This window comes from Lycium ferocissimum, chromosome 9 (assembly GCF_029784015.1).
Source record: "Lycium ferocissimum isolate CSIRO_LF1 chromosome 9, AGI_CSIRO_Lferr_CH_V1, whole genome shotgun sequence".
NCBI lineage: Eukaryota > Viridiplantae > Streptophyta > Magnoliopsida > Solanales > Solanaceae > Lycium > Lycium ferocissimum.
In genome coordinates, this window is record NC_081350.1 from 10,572,112 (window position 1) to 10,582,645 (window position 10,534).

The window sequence follows — 10,534 nt, forward strand, 5'->3', positions numbered from 1 at the left end:
AGCCATCCTGTCCACTGGTCTAGAAAATGAGCTCTCAGGAGCTCTCTGTCTAGGTTGCTCACCGGAGGAAGCTGGTAATATTGAATGCACTGGACGACCGGAATAGGGCTGAGGTGGCCTAAAAAACTGACCGACGCCCCTCTTACCAGAACCCTCCAAAGCTGTCAGTCTGATATGTCCTCTTGTCACCACCACTAAAAGCACGGGCCTCGGCTGTCTCACGACCTAACCAGAGGGCCGTGACGGGCACCCAGAACTAAACACACCGAGCACCTCTAAACATACATATCATAAACATTTCTAGGTGGACCATAAAGATAGCTCATAGATATCATAATCCGTAAGGACACATATATCACAACATAACGGCACATCTCTATATAATCTTCAACAATTATGCCCATCGTCACCAGCCGACAAGGCTACTAAAATATTATACAATGATATAAACTGGTAGGGTCATGAAACGTCTAACTGTACACACATGTCTACAAGCCTCTACATAGAATACAAGTGACCATAAGGACCAACACTAATAGACTGCAGCTTCGAAGCAAATGGAGAGCTCCTGAGATTCTGGTGATGAAGATCCTATGGGTCAGATCTGTTTACCCGTCTACCTGCGGGCATGAACGCGGCGTCCACAAAAAGGGACGTCAGTATGAGCAATGTACTGAATATGTAAGGCATGAATAGTAACATGATAAAAGCGCAAAAAAGAACTGAAGATAAAATAACTGTTTATACCTCATGGTACCTTTTAAGACATTCACCATGCCTAGCTAACCCTTTTTTAAAAGAAACATTTCATATATCCACATACGTACCCATACAATACAATACAATACAATGCAATACCACACAATACCGTACCCGGCCAAATAGGCTCGGTATTATCCGTACCCGACCATAGTAAGGTTCGGTAGTATTCGTACCCGACCATAGTAAGACTCAGTAATATCCGTACATGACTATAGTAAGGCTTGGTAATATCCGTACCCGTCTATAGTAAGGCTCAGTAATATCTGTACCCGGCCCTTTCGGGATGCGGTCATATCCGTACCCGGCCATAGTAAGACTCGGTAATATCCATACATGACTATAGTAAGGCTTGGTAATATCCGTACCCGGCCATAGTAAGGCTCAGTAATATCTGTACCCGGCCCTTTCGGGAAGCGGTCATATCCGTACCCAGCCCTTTCGAGACTCGGTCATATCTGTACCCAGCCCTTTCATGACTCGATCGTATATGACTATATATATACATACATAAGAGTACATAAATAAAAGCACATCATTATCATCAATCTCATTTTGACCATACCTTTTCTTAGAGGATCAACTATCGTAAGATAAGATCAATAGTGACATGAGAGTATCAAGAACGATGAACTTGGATAGCATTAGAAATAGAACTATCATCGGCGCTATATCTCACCGCGAAGGAACAAGTATTTTGAGGTGAGATCGCCAACAATGGGTAAAATCAAGGAAATCATGAAATAAGCTCAATATCTTGTATTAGCATCAAATCCATAAGTTTTGGAATCTCCAAGAACGGAATCATCTTCATCCTTATTATCATCATAGAAAACATCTATCTTTAGCATGATAGGAACTTTGAGAATCATGAACTTCTAGCTTTTTAGAAATAAGGATATTATGGAAAACATGTGTGGATTCATAAGAAAAGAATCATGCCTTTAGAAAGAAAGGGACTAGCTTTAACATACCTTTTTAGTCTCTTACTAATTAATGCTTATCCTCCCAAGCTCGTAAATCTACATTCAAGAAAAATCATACTACTGTTAGGCTTATCGCCATATGCCTATCTTAAGACTTCAACTAAACTCATCTAGAATCTGCCAAAATTCGGGCAGCATCTCCCATGTTTATATCCCTAGCCCGAAATCACAATACCAACAAAATAACAATAGCAATACTAATATCAACAACATCATCATCAACACCAATATACTCCATAAAACATCCCACACGATGTTTTTCCCAATTTCTAAACTAATCATAATAATATCCACAATACCATAATCAAAGAATTATATTCAATTTAATCTCAAATTAATCTAAAATCTCCTTTCAAATTCATTCCATAGTCATCATCTTCACTTTAAAACTTTGGAACTTCTCTACTATGATTTTCTTCTTTTATAGGACTTGCTAAACTTTCAAATCAACTTAATCATGAGAAATAGGATGGAGAACATACCTTACACTAGAAGAACTTCACCCCACTCAACTTCTTCCAAGACCAAATTCATCACAACATTAAGTAAAGACAAGCAAAATCCTTCTCCAAGAATTAGCTTGGGGTTTTGGAGTTTGATCCTCTTTTGTGATGATACAGAATATGTTGGAATGGTGGAGAACCTTCAAGAACACTCTTATAATGGAGAGAGAAGTGTGGGAAGTTCTAGAGAGATGGGAAGATCTTAGGAGATTTCTAGAGGGTGGTGGAGTTAAAGAAAAATGAATAAAATGAAATGTAGAGGCCCTTTTATAGGTGCCAAACTCGAATTGGGCTGGGCCACTGATGTGCCGTGAAATTATGGCACATTCGATACTTTTTGGCTATAAGTTTTACTTGTTTTTGAGCAAGTCTTGGTCGTTTTGATGTGTTTGTGACATGTTGCAAATGTTTAACGTGTTTCAGGAGCAAGTCGGGGAAATGGAGTGAAAAAGATGTTCAGAAAAAGACATTACTTGAAGACTGAGTTATACGGAGTAACATACGGACCGTATAATATTCGCGGTACATAAATTCCATCGTGAATTAATTTAATGGGTCTTTGCATGAAGTGGATGTCCGAGTAGAAGTACGGACCGTATAATATTTACGGTCCGTAAAACCCACCGTATGTTGGTTCCAGAAGAGTTGTCAAGACAAGAGGATTTATGGGCAAATTATACGGACCGTATAATATTTACGGTCCGTGAAAGTTGATCGTACATCTGACTACTGGAAGAGATTTCACGGAAGACATTCATTGATTCTACGGACCGTATAAAAAGTACGGTCCGTACATTGGTTCGTCGAGGCAATTTTGTCACCCGCTTTTTTACCGGCTTTGACTCTTATAAATACCGATTTTAGGTTTCCGCAAAGTATTCAATACGTAACCTCGCCTTATTTTTCCTTAGTATTAGCTATTCATAGTTTTGAAGTCTTTGGGAGATTACAAACAATTACCATTCAATTCTCTTCAATTCCAAACAATCAATTGTAAGCATTATGATTTCTATTACTTCTTATTGTTCTTCTCCTTCTAGCGAGTAGCTAATTTTCCTTACTAGGGTTGTGAACCCAATTGATGGGTGTTTTGTGATTGGGTTTGTGATTGATATACAAATAATGGATTATTAGGGTTTGTTTATTCTTCATTCTTCATTCATAATTAATGGTTGCAAACATTGATTAAAGAAATAAACCTTGATTTATTTGGGAAAATAATTAGGGTTGGTAAGAATAAACAACAAGAACTCAAAGCTTTAAACTTTGTTTAATAAATTCAATTAGGAATAAGAATTTACTTGGCATGATTAATCGTTCGCATAGTTACTTTCTTATATTTGGGAAAATCATAGAAAGAAATAATCTTTACTTATTGGGAAATAGTAGAGATTCATATAGAGATTAAGTGCATTCATATATTGATCCATTAGAAGTATATCAAGATCAACGCCCATGATCATACACTCTATCTAAAGGGGACACAACCTTAGTTTCTTTTACCATAAATTCACAACCAAAGCAATAGTTAGACATTAGTTACTTAAAACCCAACTTCTACCAAAATCATCGGATTAAGACATTAGACCTAAACATAGCATTCTACGAATTTAGTAACCTTTTTACACCCTATTCCCTGTGGGATTTGACCCCAACCTTTTTGGGTTACTATATTTGACAACGTGCGCGTTATACCATTAATAGGTGTAATTTGAGCGTATCAAATTTTGGCGCCGTTGCTGTTGTTGTAGCTCCCTTGGTTCGCACCACCATAATTATTGTTATAGTTCCCAGAGTTGTTATAAGCACCCTGACCTTGCTGAGGTCTCCACTGATTCTGACTCTGATAACCACCTTGGTAGTTCTGTCTTTGGTAACCCCCTTGAGAGTTATTAACATAATTAGCATCTTCAACCTGCATAGGGGGCCCATCATGGAATGGACCATCATGAGTATGGTACATCCCTTTCGGTAAAACTGCATCTTCCTCACAAACATTTACCTTCTTGATCTAGGATTCATCAAATTTCTTCGTCAACAAGGAAATATTTGTTGCAAGTTCTGCCAATGTTTGCTGGGTATCTTGATTCTTCTTCACTATATTCTGGATCATAGCATTACCAAACGGTACCACATCAGCATTGTTTGAGTGCCAAGCCTAATTATGAGTCATCAGCTTGTTAAGTATGGTGGTCACCCGTCGATAAGATTTGTTCATGAAACACCCATCAGCTACATTATTCGCAACTGACTGCGTCACTGGATCTAACCCTCGGTAGAACTTCTCCATTAATATATTATCCGGAAAACCATGATTTGGGCTCTTCTGCAAATAATCCTTGAATCTCTCCCATGCTTCATACAATTGTTCCCCCGGTCGCTACTTAAATTCATAGATCTTGTCACGAATTTCAGCCTTCTGGCTAGGAGGGTACCATTTTGTGAGAAAAGCGTACCACCATCTCTGCCCATAAAGTAATTGAATTTCGGGGCAGCTTCTCAAACCATGCTCTTGCCTCTCCAGCTATGGAATATTTGAATAACCTCAACCGAATAGCATCTTGTGGCACGTTTTTCTGGATGTGATTAGCACACACATCCACAAAATTCTGCAAATGACGTTGAGGGTCATTCTCGGTAGAGTTCTGAAAGTATCCCTCAAGCTTCAACAATCGGTATAGAGAGGAATCAATTTTCACGAAACGAGCTCCAACTCGAGGCCGAACAATAGCGGATGCATAATCCTCCTCCGGAACGAGCTCGGCGAAAACATTCTCATCATCCGAATCATTCGCCCGATTGATCAACCGATTCCCACGGTTACCAAGACGTTGATTTTGTCGATTCGATTCATGTTCAGCCGGTTTACACAGAGTAGCAAACAAGGTGTGATGGAATAAGCAAAAGACTTCAATAAAGCAAACACTATTTAGTAATTTCAAAACCGTATTCCCCGGCAACGGCGCCAAAATTTGATACGCTCAAATTACACCTATTAATGTTATAACGTGGACGTTGTCAAATATAGTAATCCAACAAGGTTGGGGTCGAATCCACAGGTGGAATAGGGTGTGAAAAGGTTACTAAATTCGTAGAATGCTATGTTTAGGTCTAATGTCTTAATCCGATGATTTTGGTAGAAGTTGGGTTTTAAGTAACTAATGGCTAACTATTGCTTTGGTTGTGAATTTATGGTAAAAGAAACTAAGGTTGTGTCCCCTTTAGATAAAGTGTATGATCATGGGCGTTGATCTTGATATACTTCTAATGGATCATTATATGAATGCACTTAATCTCTATACGAATCTCCACTATTTCCCAATAAGTAAAGATTATTTCTTTCTATGATTTTCCCAAATATAAGAAAGTAACTATGCAGAATGATTAATCATGCCAAGTAAATTCTTCTTATTCCTAATTGAATTTATTAAACAAAGTTTAAAGCTTTGAGTTCTTGTTGTTTATTCTTACCAACCCTAATTATTTTCCCAAATAAATCAAGGTTTATGGCTTTAATCAATGTTTGCAACCATTAATTATGAATGAAGAATGAAGAATAAACAAACCCTAATAATCCATTATTTGTACATCAATCACAAACCCAATCACAAAACACCCATCAATTGGGTTCACAACCCTAGTAAGGAAAATTAGCTACTCATAGAAGGAGAAGAACAATAAGAAGTAATAGAAATCATAATGCTTACAATTGATTGTTTGGAATTGAAGAGAATTGAATGGTAATTGTTTGTAATCTCCCAAAAGACTTCAAAACTATGAATAGCTAATACTAAGGAAAAATAAGACTGAGTTCTGTATTGAATACTTTGCAGGAAACCTAAAATCAGGTATTTATAAGAGTCAAAGCCGTGCAAAACTGGACTGACAAAATTGCCCTCGACGAACCAATGTACGGACCGTACTTTTTATACGGTCCGTAGAATCAATGAATGCCTTCCGTGAAATCTCTTCCAGTAGTTAGATGTACGATCAACTTTCACGGACCGTAAATATTATACGGTCCGTATAATTTGCCCGTAAATCCTCTTGTCTTGACAACTCTTTTGGAACCAACATACGGTGGGTTTTACGGACCGTAAATATTATATGGTCCGTACTTCTGCTCGGACATCCACTTCATGCAAAGACCCATTCTGTTGAGCATTCACGATGGAATTTACGTACCGTGAATATTATACGGTCCGTATGTTCCTCGGTATAACTCAGTCTTCAAGTAATGTCTTTTTCTGAACATCTTTTTCACTCCATTTCCCCGACTTGCTCCCGAAACACGTTAAACATCTGCAACATGTCACAAACACATCAAAACGACCAGGACTTGCTCAAAAACAAGTAAAACTAATAGTCAAAAAGTATCGAATGTGCCATAATTTCACGACACATCAACACCCCCAACTTAAAGTCTTTGCTTATCCTCAAGCAAGTCGCACAACACAATGACTCGATCTACCACCTAGATATCGCAGAGTACTGATGTCTACATTGGTTTTGACTCTGAACTCCGGCATGCACGTTTTCTTTCAAAGACCACCCTATTTTTCTCTTTTAACCCATATGCACAGACCGAGAATGTTATGAATAACAATGAAGCTTCAATGCATGACATTACCTTATCAAGTATATTATGATGCACACAAACGCTACTTTAGGCGGTCACTTTATTTGCCCAATTTTCATCCTTATGCCCTCACATAGACCAAAGAATGTCCCAACACACATATATACAATAAGAAAGGGGACGAAGACGAAAGAGAAAAGAAAAGCACTCACACTCACAAAGAACTTCATATCTACACATGCAAATACAATAGGCTTGCCCTTATTCTCTATGTTTCCATCCTAGGCTCGTTCGGTTGTGATCATATTAGGGCTCGTTTTGGCTTGTAATGTAAGCTTAGGGATGGGTAGGATACTTTTTGGGTATTAGTGACTCACCCTCCTTGAACACTACAACATCTCTTCACCGTAATTCACCTCTTTTCTTTCCAACCCCTTTATTTCCTTTCAAGTTTTTGACCTCGATGTGATTTTATTCCTAACCACTTCACAAATCTTTTTTTTTTTTTTTGTGTTACAATTTTCTAATTTTTCTGTTATATGCAACTACCACATCGAGTCTCCACTAGCAACCTCCACCACCCTCAACTTATATTTTTAACATCTATTTCACATTTAATTCACCCCCAACTTAGGCATTCTGCCTCATCTATCTCGTAGCATCAAGGAGGGAACGGGTGCGAAGATGGAATTATTGCACAAAAGGTACGGTTTCCTAGTTGGCTAGCCAAGAAATAGGTCAACAGGCTCAAAAGGGGAAACTAGGGATACTTTTACTTTTGGTTAGGCGTATTTAGGCAAAGTGACTATTTACACAAGGAAAGCCTAAGATCATTTCACAACCAAACTCGTTTCCGGATTTCAAACAAGACCAACCGGGCAAGTTCTAGATTATACATGCATAAACGAATCAACTAACAACTCACACACACATTGGCATAAGGACAATTATTTTTACACTTGTGACCTCCTACGTAGTCATTCATCACACACAATATCCCAATAATCATAATGCCATATAAAGAATCAATCATGTCAACCACTAACTATCTTCAGTGTGCATTTTTCAAAAATTTCGAGGGGTTCTAAAATTTTCCAACCAATCATAACACATGCCATCAGTTACAGAATAACACCAAATAAGTTAAAATTACTCTACTCAACCTAAGCAACATCCTAAACATGCCAGCTTCAACAAAATAAAACCCCCCTCACGAAAAGAACTCAGGCAAAGAAAAGCCGAGGGGGTTCCTAAACACACATTTACACTATCCTACTATCACATAGTCCCACCCCCAACTAAAGAATCATGCACTGCCCTCGGTGCATCAGCGTAAGCATAAACAAGACAAGGGATAGGACTACCTGAGGCACACTATGTTCGATGCTCCTCCTGCGGAGCCTCCACTGCACCAGTCTCAGTGTGGGAAGTTCTAGAGAGGTGGGAAGATCTTAGGAGATTTCTAGAGGGTGGTGGAGTTAAAGAAAAATGAATAAAATGAAATGTAGAGGCCTTTTTATAGGTGCCAAACTCGAATTGGGCTGGGCCACCACATCATTGGGCTTTTAAGTGAGTTTTCCGGATTTTCCTCCCAGGTCCGTATTCCTCTGACTGTCCGTTTTAACATGCTCATAACTCCCTACTCCGATGTGGTATTGACAAACGGTTTATTGCGTTTAAAACTAGACTCGATGAACTTCATTTTAGGCTTTTGAAACACCATACAACTCCTGATATACCAGGAGATATACTCCTCCAAATTTGACCCAAAATTCTATCCAAAATTCTGCCAACTTTTTCCAAATTTTCGACAAACTTATTTTCTTCGATTTGCCTGGTCCCGAATTCTTCCAAAACTCTCCATACATGATATTTATCATTAATCATACTGGATAGTGGTCAGGTCCTTTGGCTCCAAGGTTCTCCTTCCCGGTTACGACTTACGAGATCATAATTCATCCTTTACTTCATTGTTACGTACTTCCCATGGCTTGTACCTTCCAAAATCTCATGGGACGTCTCCGATACTCCATTAATACGGTGAAGTACGTAGCATGCTCATGCTCTGAAAGTGCAAGGTGTAACATCCTTCCCCACTTAGAAACATTCGTCCTCGAATTTTGTAGCTTGCGAGCTTACGACGCTTTCATTAGTTTCTTGAAATGGTTGTCCTCCTTTAGCTCCTAATCTCCATGCTTATTATATGGGCTCATTAGTCCTCTTTCATATTCTCCCAATTCGTTGTCGAACTCATTCATTAGTTCTATATCCTCATGTTCTTATGTATGTACCCAGTGGTCAACTGATATCTAGCTACCATCCTAGGGCTTGTTGCCATTAAGATGGTTTTAACTCATGATTGCTACAGCTCCCTGCCGATTTATGAGAACCCTTAATTGTTTTACTCTTTTGCCTTGCTCCTTATTTCGCTACTAGTAAACAAATTCTCTTGTTCAGATATGGCACCTTTCCTTGCTAGCTTCTTTGGTGCTATTTTAGATTATTTCTTTTTATACTAGTCGATCTTATATACATACCATATCATCTCCTTTTAATTCCTTAGTCGGACTCCCCTTAATTCCTTACAATATCATCATGTTCATATTTGAACTTTTCCTCTAATTTCTTCCCCTCAGTTTTTGCATAATTACAAAAATAAACTCATGAACATGAAACTAAGATAAAATCCAAGTTAATCATAATTTCCTCCCACTACGAGTATGCTTCCCTCCTGAAGTTATTGCCTCTCTTATACCGGTTACTAATTGAGACTTAAACTAACCTCAATTCTTCTTCGGCTCTTTATTGTCATCATTGCACCCTTCTGTTAGCCATTTCATCATGGCGATTGTTTATATGGTTCTATGTCATGCACTCTCACGATTGATATAACCAGCAGCTTGGAATTTCATGACTTACGAGGTACTCCCTAATTTCAGTCAGTACTGCTGTCTTGCTATCCATAGGCACGCTATCTTCCTTTCCTCTGAAGATTATTGAACTTTCTATAAATATTCCTCTTCTAAAGCTTTCATCTCTTCTAGTGCTACAAGTTTTTTTTTTGTATTCCCGATTGTCCCTTATACTTATCCTTGGTGACATGCAGCCTTTCTTACTCCTTTTGCTACCCCTTGGAGTACTTTACTGCATATCTAAATGTACCTGGAAAAAAAATCAGCGCGAGTGATTCGAGCTATATTCCGGAATACAACGTATCGCATTGGCGAAACTTATTCTCTTTGATTCGCTAAACCTTCATCATCTTGTCATGCCTTCCTTTTCACATTTGTCTCATAATATACTTGCATTTAGTCCATTATCACTTTTTCTTTAGCGCATTCTTGATATTGGTTCATCTCGAATGTTGGCTCCTTCAAGCTAGTACATTTCCCTCTTTTGAACTTGGGAATATTGTAGTTCATCTTAGAATTGAATTGGTTCTTCCCCCCCCCCCCCCCCCCCTCTTTAAAGGATGTTCTCATATACTAGTAACCTTTGAGTATTAACCGTCTTGTTAGTCATCTGGCCGGCCTTAGCGATCCTTCAACTCTTTTATACCTTATAATGCCAGAGTTCTTTTCATCGCATTGTTTAACTTATTTTCCTTTTTGTTAGTTAAGTTCTTGTATCAAATCAAAATGCTTATACATACCAGATACAATTCAGATTTGCTCTTTATTGTCTTTTCACTTCTACTTTTCATGACT

At 38.4% G+C, this 10,534-nt stretch overlaps 1 non-coding gene across 1 annotated transcript; it reads left to right on the plus strand.

Moving 5' to 3' along the window:
- Positions 1–4,554: 4,554 nt before the first annotated feature.
- LOC132032230 (small nucleolar RNA R71) lies at positions 4,555–4,660 on the plus strand. Its single transcript, XR_009408377.1, has one exon. It is a non-coding gene; the product is annotated as a small nucleolar RNA R71 (small nucleolar RNA).
- Positions 4,661–10,534: the final 5,874 nt, after the last annotated feature.